The 15,648-nt window shown below is 41.2% G+C and overlaps 2 long non-coding RNA genes across 2 annotated transcripts; both read right to left on the bottom strand.

Moving 5' to 3' along the window:
* Positions 1-442: 442 nt before the first annotated feature.
* LOC115577994 (uncharacterized) lies at positions 443-3,192 on the bottom strand. The gene is made up of 4 exons (XR_003983332.1): positions 2,964-3,192; positions 2,293-2,353; positions 1,263-1,397; positions 443-548 (listed from the first exon to the last, which is right to left on the bottom strand). It is a non-coding gene; the product is annotated as an uncharacterized LOC115577994 (long non-coding RNA).
* Positions 3,193-8,024: 4,832 nt separating this feature from the next.
* Positions 8,025-15,280, bottom strand: LOC115577988 (uncharacterized). Its single transcript, XR_003983327.1, has 4 exons — positions 14,869-15,280; positions 9,005-9,073; positions 8,774-8,901; positions 8,025-8,359 (listed from the first exon to the last, which is right to left on the bottom strand). It is a non-coding gene; the product is annotated as an uncharacterized LOC115577988 (long non-coding RNA).
* Positions 15,281-15,648: the final 368 nt, after the last annotated feature.

Below are 15,648 nucleotides of genomic sequence, written 5' to 3'. Positions count from 1 at the left end.
TTAGTTACTTGCACTGATTTATGCTGATGATTTGTTGGAGGAATAAGTTTGAGTATGCTTTGAGCCATCTGTGTTGCCGTTGATGTCCCATGCACCTTTGGTAGCGAAAGCAGGAAGTGAAGTTGTTGTTAAGAGCATGTGTTGAATAAACAAGAATATGGTGGAGCGACACAGTCGTTTTACCGTCTGTGTCGGCACCCAGCCAGCTCAACGAGTAAAGCAGTCTCACGTCATTTCGCAAGAGTGGTTAAAAGAGTATGAAATGAAGAACGAAGAAAAGAACGCAAGATGGCCACTACATTAAGTAAAATGACGCACTCAGCAACACGACGGCCCATTGCCATGATGTCTCAAGAGCAGAACACAGCGAGACAAGAATATGGTCCCAGATAAGTAAAAGTACATGAAACATAAAAGACAAAAATGAGACGACAAGCATGAGCCGTTTCATGAACACTTGTTGAATTAGACGTTGTGTGAAATCACTGTGGCAGACGACGGCGTGGCTGAGAGACCAAGAACACAGAGCTGCGGCAGCAGGACCGACCCTAAGAGGGCACCAAAAGGGGGTTAGAAGAGCTACTTAGCACATTTAAAAATACAAGGAGATCAAAACTATCACAGTTAACATTAAAAATGAATAAAATTAATGGACTAATGAAAGATTGTGAGAGTCCAGACATTGTTGATGAACATTTGAATGAATGCTCAAAACTGTTGAGAAAGTTTGGTCATGCAAATGATGGTGTACTCAGACTGAATGATGAAAAGAATGCAGATCAAACATTTTGGTTTAAACCAAAAAATGAACAATTCAACAAATGTATTAACGAAGCTGAAGAATGGATCTATGCATCACGGCAACTGCATCAAGAAGAAGTGAGTCCAGATGACAGTGTATGTAAACGCCCCTGTAAGGGGCGAAATAGAATGGAATGAAGCGGACACAACGTTGCTGGCTTCAAGTCCAAAGTGTAATGGACGAGCCGCGAGCAACACCATCCCCCTACAGGAACGCGAAAGACCAGAGCAATGGATTTCAGATATCAACTGGGACGTCCAGAGCAATAGATTACTCGAAAGGCCAGAACAATGGATTACAGATAACTGTGAATTAAACTGAGGGAAATACAGAAACATGAACTGTGATTTTAAATGTATTCACTTAAAATTATAACTATAAAGTGAAATGACATTGAATGCATTTTCAACACAATTTCTCTTTTACATGCAATGCTCATTGTCATATCCATTACACGTACCTGCGGTTGCTACACCAGCAGAGGATGAATCTGTGCTCCATGTGGCACAAGGCACAGCGACTGTCCATTCTTCGAGACTGTCCAGATCTTCTAGATCGTCCAGGTCATCAGGATCTTCAAGATCGTCCATTTCATCTGTAAGTCAGAGGGAACAAGCAGAACACGCCACCTTACTTGCACAAGCAGCATCCCTGAAACAGAAAGAGGCACTGGAACTAGTAGAAGTTACAGGCAAAGAAAGATCAGCTTAAGATCGAGACAGCAATTGCTGCATCTTCAACAAAAATAAAAGTGCTGGAGAATTGTGAGTATGAGAACCAACAACATGCAACTGCTCATTCTGAGACAAAATCAGTGGACAATCTGCTATCCAGACAAGAGCCTGCAGTGTGAACACACTGAAAGGTAACAGGTGAATGACAAAGTGAAACAAGGAAATGAGACACAGCACACTTATATAAGTAATGACGCAGTAAACCTGTGTGAGGTGATGCTGAAACAAAATGACATCACTGAGATGTTAGTCAAACAACAGAAGCTGACCCATTTGCCCCAAAGAGACATACCTGTTTTCAGTGGTGACCCCCTTGAGTTCAAATCCTTCATAAGGGCATTTGACTTTACCATCATGACAAAACTGATAAAGACATTTACAGGTTATACTACCTTGAACAGTTTACCAGAGGTGTGCCCAGAGACTTGGTCAGGAGTTTCCAACACATGAGTCCATATCAAGGCTACAGTGGAGCAAGAAAATTAACTAGGCACTATGGCAATGAGCTGGAAATCTTATCTGCCTACATGAACAGGGCTCTCAATTGGCCACAAATCAAGCCAGATGTTGCTAAGGCTCTCCATAGTTACTCTCTGTTCTTAACTGGTTGTAACAATGCAATGCAAGACTTTGATCAGCTGCAAGAAAGAGAGAATCCCACTAATCTTAGAATCATTGTCTCCAAGTTACCATATAAAATGAGAGAGATGTGGAGAGTTTCTGCATTTGATATTCAAGCTGCAAATGAGAACTCACCTGAAAACTGTAAAGGCTCCTCATGTCAAGTCGTTAATGCCTTTCAGAAGCCATGTATATTCTGTGAAAAACATACATTGGCAGAATGTCTAAAAATCAGAAACCAGCCCTATAAAGGAAGACTAGAGTTTCTTGAAGGAAAAGGAATGTGTTTTTCATGTTTGACTCAAGGTCATTTGAGCAAAGATTGTAAAAGGAGAGCTTCATGTGAACACTGTTCTAGGAAACATCCAAGCATGCTTCATGTCACAGGGGAAGATGATAATGAAGCTGTTAAAAGCAGTGAGAAAAGCACCACAGAAAACATGACAACTTGTGAAACAACACACAACTCTAGTGGACCTTGTTGTGCCACCAGGGCCGGAAAAGACAGTTGTGTCTTGGCAATTGCACCTGTTTGTGTCAAGGTAAAGAAAAGCAACAGGGTGATAGAGACTTATTGTCACGACTGGGGAAAACTAAAAGGGGTGGACCCAAACGCAGACACACAGGAGGCAAGATTAAAGTGAACAAAAGGCGAGCTTTAATTACAGCAAAGCTGGGTGATACAAAAAGGGCCAGGAGAACAAACTTAAAGGAGTCAAAAGGACCAAAAGACAAAGTAGCAAAATAACAATGCTAAACAAAGTGCAACAAAACCAATTCTACAAAGTCCAAATCCAAAAACATACCATCAAGGAGGACACAGGAGGAGACACGGGAGGTCATGGGGAATCACACACACAACGAACTGACAAGGAGTGAGTGGAGAACAAAGACTTAAGTGCACAGGCACTGATGAGGAGACGAGGAGCAGGTGCGGAGAGGGAGGAGAGAAGAGGGCAGGTGAAATAACGAGGGGGAAGCACAGAGGAGATATAACACTGGCAGACAGAGGGAGACAAACATGTGCAAGGTGGAAGGGAAAAAACACAGAAGACACTGACAAGACACCAAATGGCATAGAAATCAAGACATAAGGCACAACCAGACACAGAACCATGACACTTATGCATTTCTGTACTGAAAAGTTAATGAGACAGCTTGGCATTGAAGGCAAGAAAACACAAATATTGAATTGAACAATGGCCCAGGAAAAGTTAGAGCAAAGCTACCATCTTTCAGGTCTAGAGAGGTGTGGTTTGAAAGAGAACATTTACATTGACCTATCTGAGATTTATACTCATAAAGACATTCCTGTGTCCAAAGAGAACATTCCTGCGCAGGAAGATTTGGAAAAGTGGCCACAGTAAAGGCAGATAAAGGACTGTTGATAGGCTGTGATGTTTACAAGGTCATGGAACCATGGGAAATCATCCAAAGTGAGGATGACGGTCCATATGCAGTTTGAACAATCCTTGCATGGCACAGTAATGGCCCCCTCAGGGGTAATGGTTGCATTACTCCATCTGAAAGTGGACAAAGTGTTTCTGTCAATCACATGTCCATTGCCAGTGTAGAGAACTTGCTTGTACAACAGTTCAACTATGACTTTCCAGAGAAAGCCAGTGAAGAAAAACATGTAATGTCATGAGAAGACATACAGTGTATGGACTCTGTTAATGAGACAGTGACAAAGGTTGATGGACACTATAGCATAGGTCTTCCCTTAAGAGACAAAGCTGTCAAGATGCCTAATAACTACAGTGTAGTCGTTCAGAGAGTGGAAAACCTGAAAAAGAAACTTGTCAAAAACAAAGACTTTCATAAAGAGTATCAGAGGTTCATGTCTGACCTGATCAGTAAAGAGTATACAGTGGAAGTACCAAAAGAAGAAACAGTGTCTGAAAATGAGTGAGTGTGGTACATACCTCATCATGGGGTATATCACCCCCAAAAAGGGAAACTTTGCGTAGTTTTTGACTGCGCAGCATCATTTCAGGGCAAGTCATTGAATACAGAACTTTTACAAGGACCAGATTTGACAAATACACTAATAGGAGTGTTAACAAGATTCAGACATGACCACATTGCCTTAATGTCAGACATAGAGGCAATGTATCATCAAATGAGAATACCACCAGAGAATCAAGACCTCCTGCGATTCCTCTGCTGGCCAAATGGAAACCTGAATGAGCCCTTAAAAGAATACAAATTGGTTGTGCACTTGTTTGGGGCAACATCCTCCCCCAGCAACTTTGCACAATTTTTATGTTGATGACTGCCTTTTGTCAGTGTCAGATGAAACTCTAGCAGTTGATATGGTCAGAGACTTGAGAGCACTGTGTGAGAGTGGAGGATTTCATCTTACAAGATGGATGAGTAATAACGACTGTTTTAGCCTCCATTCCTGAGTCAGAAAGAGCAAAAGAGGTTAAAGATTTGGACCTGAATCATGATGCATTACCTGACGAAAGAGTCCTTGGAGTGAACTGGTGTACAGAGTCAGATGTATTCATGGTCAGAATTAATGCAAAGAATACACCACAAACTAGACGTGGAATCCTGCCATTTGTAACTGCTGTATATGACCCGTTAGAGTTTTTGTCACCTGTCATCCTTCCAGCTAAAATGATCCTGCAGGAGCTGTGTGGCAGGAAAGTCGCCTGGGATGAAGATATCCCTGCTGGCCTGGCTCAAAAGTCACAAAAATGGATTTTGGATCTTCCCAAACTTCATGGTTTCACAGTGGACAGATGTCTAAAACCAGCTGGTTTTGGAAAAGTCACATCTGCACAAATGCACCACTTTGCGGACGCGAGTGAGAAAGGTTATGGAGTTGTTACCTACCTTCGCATTAAAAATGAAAGAGTTCAGTTCACTGTTCATTCATCGGGAAGCTTAGAGTGTCTCTATTAATACAAACAACAATTCCAAGACTGGAATTTACAGCTGTCGCTGTAAAATGGACAAGTTTATGACAAAAGAGCTGCAAATGTCCCTGGAAGAATCCATGTTTTGGTCTGACAGTACCACTGTGCTGAGATATAATTGTAGGAACACCAGCCCTTATGTCTCCATCATGAGGCTCTGCTCCCTTTCCCCGTCCTCTGACCTCTAACATCTCAACCACAAGACAAGCTTAACGAACAAAGCCTATCTGTTTGACTGAATATTTGCTTCTTCTCCCCCCTCACAAAGAAGATAAACTCCTTCTTCCTCAGGCCAAACGATGTCCAGCACCAGGCCTCTTCTCCCTAAAGAAAGGACGATGTGTTGCTCTCTTGCTATAAACAGATCATCAGAAAACTTCTGTTACTAATTAACGACTAAGCACAATAGAATCCTCTCTCTCTCCACATCAGATGACAAGAAGTGGGGGTAGATGGTGGTTGGGGTAAAGATGACCCAGTCCCCCTCCCTCACAGGGACATTGTCTGTGACATTCCAATCTTTGCTGCATTCCAATCCTATACTCATCCACATTTCAATATGTTCTGAGTAACTATTAACTACAATTTCATCTTCCTAATTTTATCAAATTTCCAAATAGCCAAGAAGGCCATGCAATAGATCTTCCCTATGTTATTGTCAAGCCAAATAAAGCTTATTACTTAATGAATTTGGGGTTTGAAAGAAACCAGCCCCCACCTTTGCGATGGGCACAGACTTGCATATCATGATTCTCTTTGTGTGTAATGCTTGTGTTATTTACCAGTTAAATGTCTGATATGTTTTGTTAAGCTAGAACTACAAGGAATATGTATAAGTCCTTGGTCCTACTGTGTATTGTATATGAGGGGCCGTACAAGACATAATTCATTCTGGCCCTCTAACACACACACACATTCTCCTCTCACATACATATATTCTCATTTAACACACATACATTCTCCTTTCACATATATACATTCTCCTTTTACGCACATATATTCTCCTTTCACACACTTTTCACTCTCACACACATACATTCTCCTTGCACATACATATATTTTCACTCTCGCGCACATACATTCTCCTTTCACATACTTATATTTTCACTCTCGCGCACACCTACATTCTCCTTGCACATACATATATTTTCACTCTCGCACACATACATTCTCCTTGCACATACATGTATTTTCAGTCTCACACACATACATTCTCCTTTCACGCACATATATTCTCCTCTCACACACACACATACATTCTCCTTTCAAACATATATATTCTCCTTTCACATACACATATTTTCACTCTTGCACACACATACATTCTCCTTTCTCAGGGACACAGGAAGTCCCTCCTTAAACAGGAAGTCACTCTCAAACCAGGAAATACATGTGCTTGCTTAACTTATCTTAGCCAGACACAGCAAAACTATGCAATGATGCTATTCAAACTCATCCTATTTTCCCAGTTTTTCATTTTGGGAGTAAGTAGCAATGAAAATGACACAATTGTTTTTTAATAATGTCTTACAATGTGTGGAACGATTGCATGGAGAAGCTACAGATTCTTTTGTTCATGGGAGGCTGTATGGAGAACTTTGTGATCACATTCAAATCTTATCTGGATTTCTCTCAATCCCAAGATTTGTGGAAAATTCAAGGAATAGAGAAGCAATCAATACTTTACAGTCCTTCATTGGATTTCTTAACTTTCTGCTGTCTGCTTTTGAAACCAGACAAAGAACCAGGTCTCGCTTGTGCTTCTCAGCCAATCACAGCGCGGTAAATGTTTGATGCAACCGTTACCATTGTAACCATGGTCAAGAACCACGGTGTGAAAAACTCGCAAGAGCTTCTCTCAAAGCCTCACTACACAGGCGCAAAGTGCAACGTGCGTTTGTGGTTTGTTGTGTATTGAAGTCATTAAGTCATGATGGAGGGAGGACAGTTGCTTCCTTTGGTACATATTTTGGCTACTATACGATTGCCGAGGGACAGATTGGTCGAAGTCAGCAGCTCTGTTTGAACGTGCGAATACGACTTTGGCGACTCTTGCTGCATTCATTTCAGCTCTGTTGACCGGAGCAGTATCTACTGGTGGCAGATGACACAATGACAGACAGAAAGCCTGTTGTTTTGATTAGGTTTTGCCTGTGATACTATTTTAATATATAATATCTATATTTAAATAGTCATCTTGGTGAAATGCCTTAATATATCAGGGTTTTTTCAATATTTTGAAGACATTTTAAAAATCCCAGTGTATACCAATAACTGTGATCATTTTGGTCACCGTTACCGTGGTATGAAATGTTCATACCCTTACATCCCTATCTATAATCAACCAAAGTTTTGCCTGTGAATACTCTCATCCAGGTCATAGATATATCAAGGAAACTGAATTGAAGGCAACTGGATTTGTTTATATGTACTTGAAATACATACAAATAAATCCAGCAGCCTTTGATTCAGTTTCCTTCAGAAAACCAAAATTATGTGACAGCATTCTACAAAAGGATGAAAAATTAAAGGAAAACCCAAACATTTTGTTCAAAACTGTGTAACCAGTCTATAGACCTGGCATCCTGTAGAACCTGGCCGAGCCACTTTGAAACTATTTTCATGAAAGTAATGCAGTTACAATTTCAAGTGGTTTCAAACTCTGAAAACACCACATTAAGATTCAAGCGTTTAAGGATATCAACCCTGATTTATGCTTTAAAATGTGTGTCAAACCTGCAGATTGTGTGATACCCTTTTCAAAATACCATACCGAATATTCAATACAATATATTGTGATCTGTCAACACATTAATAAGTTTGATGTGTGATGCTTACAGAGTCATTATTTCTGAAAGGATTAATGGCAAAACTCTTTCCAGACTTTCTTTTCTCTAATGCCACAGTGCCCTTAGTGTTGAATTCAAAGAAGACAAACACTTTCATTAAAAACAAATCACTTTATTCAATGCCAATGAGGATAAATTAGGTATAGATAAAAGTGTCCAGATCATGTCCTGAAATCAAGTTTGTTCTATACTGAAGTGTGTCAGCTGATAATGGAGCTCTCGGGTCACACAGATCATCCTGATGCCTCTTCTGTGGATACTGATACTTCCTGATGCTGCTGGCCGTTGTCTTGACAGCTTTTGCTTGACTGAAGCAACATCCGCCCAACAATACCTTCCTCCTCTGATGGTTTCTCATACTGCAAGGAGAGTCTGGCGGGGTCCAGGAAAACCTCAAACACAGCATCATCAGGTCACTCTGATGATCTGTAAAATATGGCAGAACCACTGTTACTTATATTATACGGTCATGATCAATCAGTCGCAACCATGCACATAACCACTGCATAAATTTAGTTTTGAATGAAGGAGAAGCATGTAGTGGTATAGTGATCTCAGTACTAAAGTCAAGGTGATTACAGTATTAAAACCCAAATGACAACAACATGTTGTTGACAATTACATTGAAATACTTTCTTTGTTCAATTGTCCTTCTGTAAGGATCACTCTTTGTTGATGTGGCAGGCCTGCAAAATTGTCGTGACATTTGGAAACATTATTAGTATGTTTATTTTAGTGTAGGCATGTGAATTATTTTGAGCACTAAAAGTATTATTCCTGTTTTATTTGAACATGGTTGTGTTCTCTGTTTCTTTGAATATTGTCAGTAGTTGCACCTACCATGCTTTTATGCAGAATGACAGGATTACACTGTTGAAGGCCTCAGTAGTGATGGCTGAGCATCTCCACATCACTTAAGACTGTCCGAGAGACAGGACTGACTGCCACTGAGCCTGAAAATAATATTACTGAGAGAGTTCAAACACTGAATTAGACTGTGTTAGTTTAAGCGAATAAACAGGCAACTAATAAATATATATACAGAAATGAAGGGATATTTGAGTAACTCACAACATGTTTGTCAACTCTGTCAAAGATGTGGTGGTGTCTGCAGAGTCGGTCTTGTAGTGGTATGTTGGCCTGTGTGCAGAACAGTTACAGTTTACTCCAAAATCACCTAAAAAATATGCAACAGCAGCGAACAGTTAGCAAAAAAATGATTACAAATCATTGTTTGCCAGTATGGAGGAAGAGATTGATTAAATAGAGCATTTGCTTTAGACTATGATCTGTGTTGTGACTGACACTCTCCTAGTGATGCTCTGGGTTGTTTATAATGCAATTCTGGACAACATGACAGCAACAGGGGAGACTTGGAGCTGTTGACAGTAGGGACAAGCAGAAGAATACACAGACCCCCCCATAATACATTTTTTGCTGAAACTGACCTCTGCAGGGGGATTTTTTTTTAAAACAAAGTCTATTTTGATTATTTTTTTATGCACCCAATCACCTCATTTACATTAGAGTATTTGTCTTAATCATTGTTGCTGCTTATGTCCATCATCAGCCATCTGACCATGACTTACCTGCTCACTTGTACTCAACTCACTCCCTATTGCCATGGTCAGATGGCTGATGGAGGACATAGGCAAATTTACATTTTGCCAATTATATTGCCCTTTATTTACAATTCATTCTGATGTGCTGGAGAAAAACAGCAAATGATCTGAAATGAATCTAATTTGAGGCAAATTTAACTTTCTTCATCTGTCCAGTGTTCAAACAAACAAAAGCACATGGCTAATTATTATGCAGAATGACATCATCGAAGCATTCACGATATTAAGCTTACTCAATAATCCATTGTCAAATGTGTGTTGATATTAGTGTGTCGCCACCAGCGGTGACCAGCAGAGGGGGCTGGTGGTTGTTACAGGTGTTGGATGCCGTGCTGTGATTGTTATTGGTAGACGTGCAAGAAGAAAAATAAAATAGAGATGTACGAGCGGTTAGCTCGGGAAACTAAACAAATGTCTCATCATTTTAAAAAGATGAACAAAACATGGTACCAGGAGTAAAAGTAAAACGCAGGTCAAGCATCAGTTTTTGCTCAAGATGGAGACTTTAAGGCCACCGGAGGGACTGCGACTGGTGGGAAATGTCGACAGCAACTGGCGGTCTTTCAAGCAGCAGTTTGAGCTGTACATGGCTGCCGTTGGACTGGACTCCAAATCTGACGCCAGGAAAATCGCGTTGCTGCTGACGGTAGCGGGTCCTCAAGCCATTGAAGTTTTCAATACGTTCGAGTTTGCAATGCCGGATGACAGAAATAAGTATGACAAAGTTATTGAGAAGTTCCAGGCGCATTGCTCACCACGAAAAAACACAGTATATGAGAGATACGTGTTCCGTTCACGGATGCAACAGCCTGAAGAAACCTTTGATTGCTTTGTGACTGATTTAAAACTGAAGGCACAGTCATGTGAATTTGGGAATCTAAGAGACTCCATGATCCATGATCAGATTGTGTATGGGATCTATGATAAACGGACCAGGGAACGGCTGTTAAGAGATGCTCAGTTAACTCTGGAGGAGGCAGAAAGACAGTGCCACGCAAGTGAGTTAGCACAACAGCACGCAAAGACATTCAGTGAAACAGGCGTCACTGCGGGACATGACAGTGCAAAAGTTGCAGTGGTAAAAAACAAAATGAAAAGAAATACGCCACAAAATAAAGACAAAAATGATGCAACTTACTCCTGCAAACGATGTGGTAACAGACATGAGCCCTGGCAGTGTCCTGCATATGGCAAAAAATGTTCAAAATGTAATGGAAAAAATCATTTTGCAAAACAGTGTCTGTCCAAAGGCAAACCCAAATCAGTGCGGCTAGTTGAAGAGACTGACCTAAGTGAAACTTTCTTTGTGGGAATGGTATCAAGTGACGATACGCAGACAGGAAAAAATGACAGGCGCTCAGAAAATGAAGACACATGGATTGTGTCACTTCCAATAAATGGAGCCATAGTAGCACTAAGGATTGATACAGGTGCACAGGGTAACCTGATCAGCATGACAGAAATCAGTGCTATGAAAGAAAAGCCCAAAATAACCAAGAAAAGAGTGCCACTGAAAGACTAAAATGGACAAGACATTGAAAGCAAAGGTCAGTGCAGACTGAAAGTAACAGTGAAGAATAAAACTTATAATGTACTGTTTTCAGTCGTACCTGAGGGCCTTGAGACACTGCTTGGTGGGGTTGCATCAAAGAGATTGAATCTGGTGAGGAGAGTGTACCACATTAACTGTTCAGAAGCAGCAAGTGTACACACAAGCACAGTTGACTCCATTGTGCAGCGTTTTCATGATGTCTTTAAAGGATTGGGATGCCTGCCATACACATATAAGATTCAACTAAAAGAGGATGCAGTACCAGTAATCCATGCACCACGCAGAGTTCCAGCTCCACTTCGAGAGCGTCTCAAAAAAGAACTGGACAGGATGTGTCATTTGCAAGTCATCACAAAAGTGGAGGAACCTACTGAATAGGTAAACTCAATGGTGTGTGTGGACAAAAAGAATAAAAACAAAGAACTGAGAATATGCATGGATCCTGGTGATTTAAACCAAAACATAAAACGTGAGCACTACCAGATACTAAAGCGTGAGGAGATTGCAAGTGAAATGGCAGGAGCCAAATATTTCTCAAAGCTGGATGCAGCGCAGGGATTCTGGCAAATCAAAATGGATGAGAAAAGTTCAAAGTACTGCACTTTCAATACACCTTATGGCAGGTACAGGTTTCTCAGAATGCCGTTTGGCATAATCTCAGCCTCTGAGATTTTTCATCGTGCCATGGACAACATGTTAGAAGGGTTGGAAGGGGTCCGTTGTTATGTGGATGACGTGGTCGTCTGGGGCTCCACCCTTCAAGAACATAATGAAAGACTGACAAAAGTGCTCCAAAGGGTACGTGAAAATGGACTAAAACTAAACCGTGCCAAGTGCCAATTTGGTGTGCAGGATATAACATTTTTGGGTGACAAAATGTCTGCTCGAGGTATTGAGCCTGATGTAAGAAAGATAAAAGCTATCCTAGGCATGCCACGCCCAACTGACAAGAAAGGTGTGCTGAGAGTGATGGGGATGATAAACTTTATTGGAAAGTTCATACCAAACTTGTCGGTGAGAACGTCGGCATTGAGAGAGCTCCTTCATGATTCCGCAGAATTCAAGTGGACAGCGAGAAATGAGAGTGAGTGGAATGCCCTAAAGACCACACTGACAACTGTCCCCGTGCTGGCTTATTACGATCCAACCAAGAAACTGAAGGTTTCCACAGATGCTTCAAAGGACGGGCTTGGAGCTGTCTTGCTGCAAGCTGAAGGAGATGGTTGGAGGCCAGTGGCCTATGCTTCAAGATCCATGACTAAGACTGAAAGCAGGTATGCTCAAATTGAAAAAGAGTGTCTTGGACTGGCTTATGGACTGGAAATCTTTCATTGCTATGTATATGGTCTTCCCACTTTCACAGTTGAGACAGATCATCGTCCTCTCGTGTCGATTATCAAGAAAAGCCTAAATGAGATGTCGCCGAGGATTCAGCGCCTCATCATGAAAATACAAAGGTACGACTTCGAGCTAATATACACACCAGGCAAGCACCTAGTGTTAGCGGATGCGCTATCAAGAGCGCCAGAGGAAAGTCACGTGAGCCTCACTGAAAAAGAAGTGGAAAATCATGTTAACATGATAGTTGAGTCTCTGCCAGTGTCTAATGCTAAATCAAAGCAAATAAGTGAAGAGACGGCTAGAGACAAGGAGCTACAGACAGTGATAGAACACTTACACAGTGGCTGGCCCAAGGGGTCCTGTCCGAAGTATTATCACATCAGATCAGAGCTAAGTGTGGTAAATGGACTGTTGTTAAGGGGCAATAGGATTGTGATACCACACAGCTTGAGAATGGAGATGCTACAGAAACTTCATGAGGGACACTTGGGAATAGAAAAATGTAAAAGGAGATCAAGAGACACTGTATACTGGCATGGTATAAATAAGGACATTGAAAACCATATTGGACAGTGTGAAACATGTAAAAAGTACCAGAGCAAGCAGGCAAGGGAACCCATGATAATTCTTGATCTTCCTTCTGAACCCTGGAAGAAAGTAGGAACAGATTTGTTTCATTGTAATGGGAAAGACTATGTGATAGTCGTCGATTACTATTCAAACTTCCATATTTGCTAGGCATGGAATTCCAGAGACTGTAGTTAGTGATAATGGTCCATGTTACAACTGCAGAGAATGGCAGCAGTTTGCAAAACATTATGGTTTCCACCATGTCACGTCCAGTCCTCATCATCCACAAGCAAATGGCAAATCTGAAAAGGGAGTGCACATCATTAAGCAGCTTCTAAAGAAGGCCACAGACAGTAAGTCAGATCCTTATCTAGCTCTGCTGAGCTACAGGTCTGCCCCCCTTGACTGTGGTCAGTCTCCAGCAGAACTTTTGATGAATCGCAAGCTGTGCACCACACTGCCCTGCTACACAGAGGTCAAACAGAGAAATGAGATGCAGTGCAAATGGAGAACCTGAAATGGAAACAGAAACAGCGTTATGACAAGTCAACAAGAGCTCTCAGACCACTTAGGAAAGATGATGTGGTGAGAATCCAAGACCAGGATGCATAGAACAAGAAAGCTACTGTTCTTCAGGAAATAGGACCAAGATCCTATGAAGTGAGAACTGAGGAAGGACATGTGTTCAGAAGGAACCGTCGCAACCTTCTGAAAACCAAAGAGACTTTTCAAGGGACACTGTGTGGTGATGCAGATGGGAAGGATGCTGTGTCACAGGCCGACACGGTGCCTGAGTTGAAATCTGATGGACATGTGCAGTTGGAGACAAGTGATGTTTCCACAGAGTTGCCTGTACTGAGGAGATCTGAACGTCAGATCAAAAGACCAGTTAAACTTGATCTTTGAGTCAGTGTACTGTTTAGGTTCCAATGTGTTAAAAAAAAAAAAAAAAAAAAAAAAAAAAAAAGAGATACAAATGATGTATGTTTTCTTGAATGTGTTTACAGTAGTTGTCTAAGAGAGCTTGGTGCGAAGTGAAAATGTTATAAAATGTTAAAGAAATGTGATAATATGTAAAAGAAAGATAAGCTGGAGTTTACAAAAGGTTGTTGTAATTGTGGTTGCAATAATTATGATTTATAGTACTGGCAATACATAAGTGTGTTAAGGCATGTGTTTCTCATGCTCATTGTTTACTACTTCACAGAAAGGGGGATGTGTTGATATTAGTGTGTCGCCACCAGCGGTGACCAGCAGAGGGGGCTGGTGGTTGTTACAGGTGTTGGATGCCGTGCTGTGATTGTTATTGGTAGACGTGCAAGAAGAAAAATAAAATAGAGATGTACGAGCGGTTAGCTCGGGAAACTAAACAAATGTCTCATCATTTTAAAAAGATGAACAAAACAAAATGCAATACTGATATTCTGAGGGTAGTGATGGGTTCATGTCCTGCATTCATCTTAAAACGTGCCTCGGGAGTTATCACTGTCTAACAGACTGATACAATGTAAAACCTTTTGGCTAATAGTGTTGTGCCTGGGAGAGACACAACGAGGCTAACGGCTTAGCTGTCTGTGATGCCATGCACAGTAACTTACGTTAGCTGCTAAATTATATGACTTATACACCTCTACTGCTCATGTTCACGTAACTTAAAACTCATACAGACATTTTACACACCACCTCATCCTCCTTTAGCTGTCCCTCAGTAAGGTTTTAAATACTTCATAGGTCCAGCGGTGCTAAATTAGCCAGGTTAGCCGCGGACAGTGCTGATGCCAGGCTCATTGGCTCAACAGGCTAACATGAAAAATAAACAGTAAAGCATCATAAGAAAGGGCAAAACTTACAGCTTCCAGGTTTGAAGTGAGCATCAATCAATCCTTGATCTTCATTAAACCTTCTTTGTACTGCCACAGGAAAGCAGTCTGCAGTAGTTTTCACACAGGTCAGAGTTTTCCAGTTGTGGGGTTATTTCCATTTAAAATGAAGTGAATCCACTCAGCTCCTCTGTTCTTCAAGGTGGGGGGCTATTCAGCCAACAACATAGACTGTACTGTTCTCTCTCTGTGTTTTGGTCTTGCGTGAACACAGATAAACAGCCAGCCAAACTCCTTATTCAAGAGCCAGGAAGTGAGCATTTCTGACTGCATTGAATTTGGTGTAAAAAAAACATTGCTTTCTGAGAGTACAACTGCATTGATGCGGCCGTGAGACGATGCACACACACGTCTTTTTTCCTCGTTTACGTTTTTACTTCCTACTTCCGGTTGACGGGAGATTTTCAAAATAAAAGCGCCGCAAATACATATAAAGATAAGAAAACAGTAAATTAACATTTCAAAGTCGTTTTGAGTGTCTTTTAAACATATTAAACATATTCAGCCAACAACAGAGACGTTTCAGTGATTAGCTGTCAGCTTCTACACAAGGCTGGTAAGGCCATCACACTCCAGAGAAAAAACGGCGTCCCTTCACAGAAGTAGTTTTCAGGGAGTCCCACCCAATCCCACCCGAACAGCCAATCACAGCACTTTTCCACTAAACTACTTCCTTTTCCACTATACTTTCTCTTACACACACCTATATTCTCCTCTCACACACACACATTCTATTCTCACACACACATA

This window comes from Sparus aurata, unplaced genomic scaffold, assembly GCF_900880675.1.
Source record: "Sparus aurata unplaced genomic scaffold, fSpaAur1.1, whole genome shotgun sequence".
Taxonomy (NCBI): domain Eukaryota; kingdom Metazoa; phylum Chordata; class Actinopteri; order Spariformes; family Sparidae; genus Sparus; species Sparus aurata.
The sequence above is the reverse complement of the archived record's forward strand: the minus strand, read 5'-3'. Positions and strand labels throughout refer to the sequence as shown.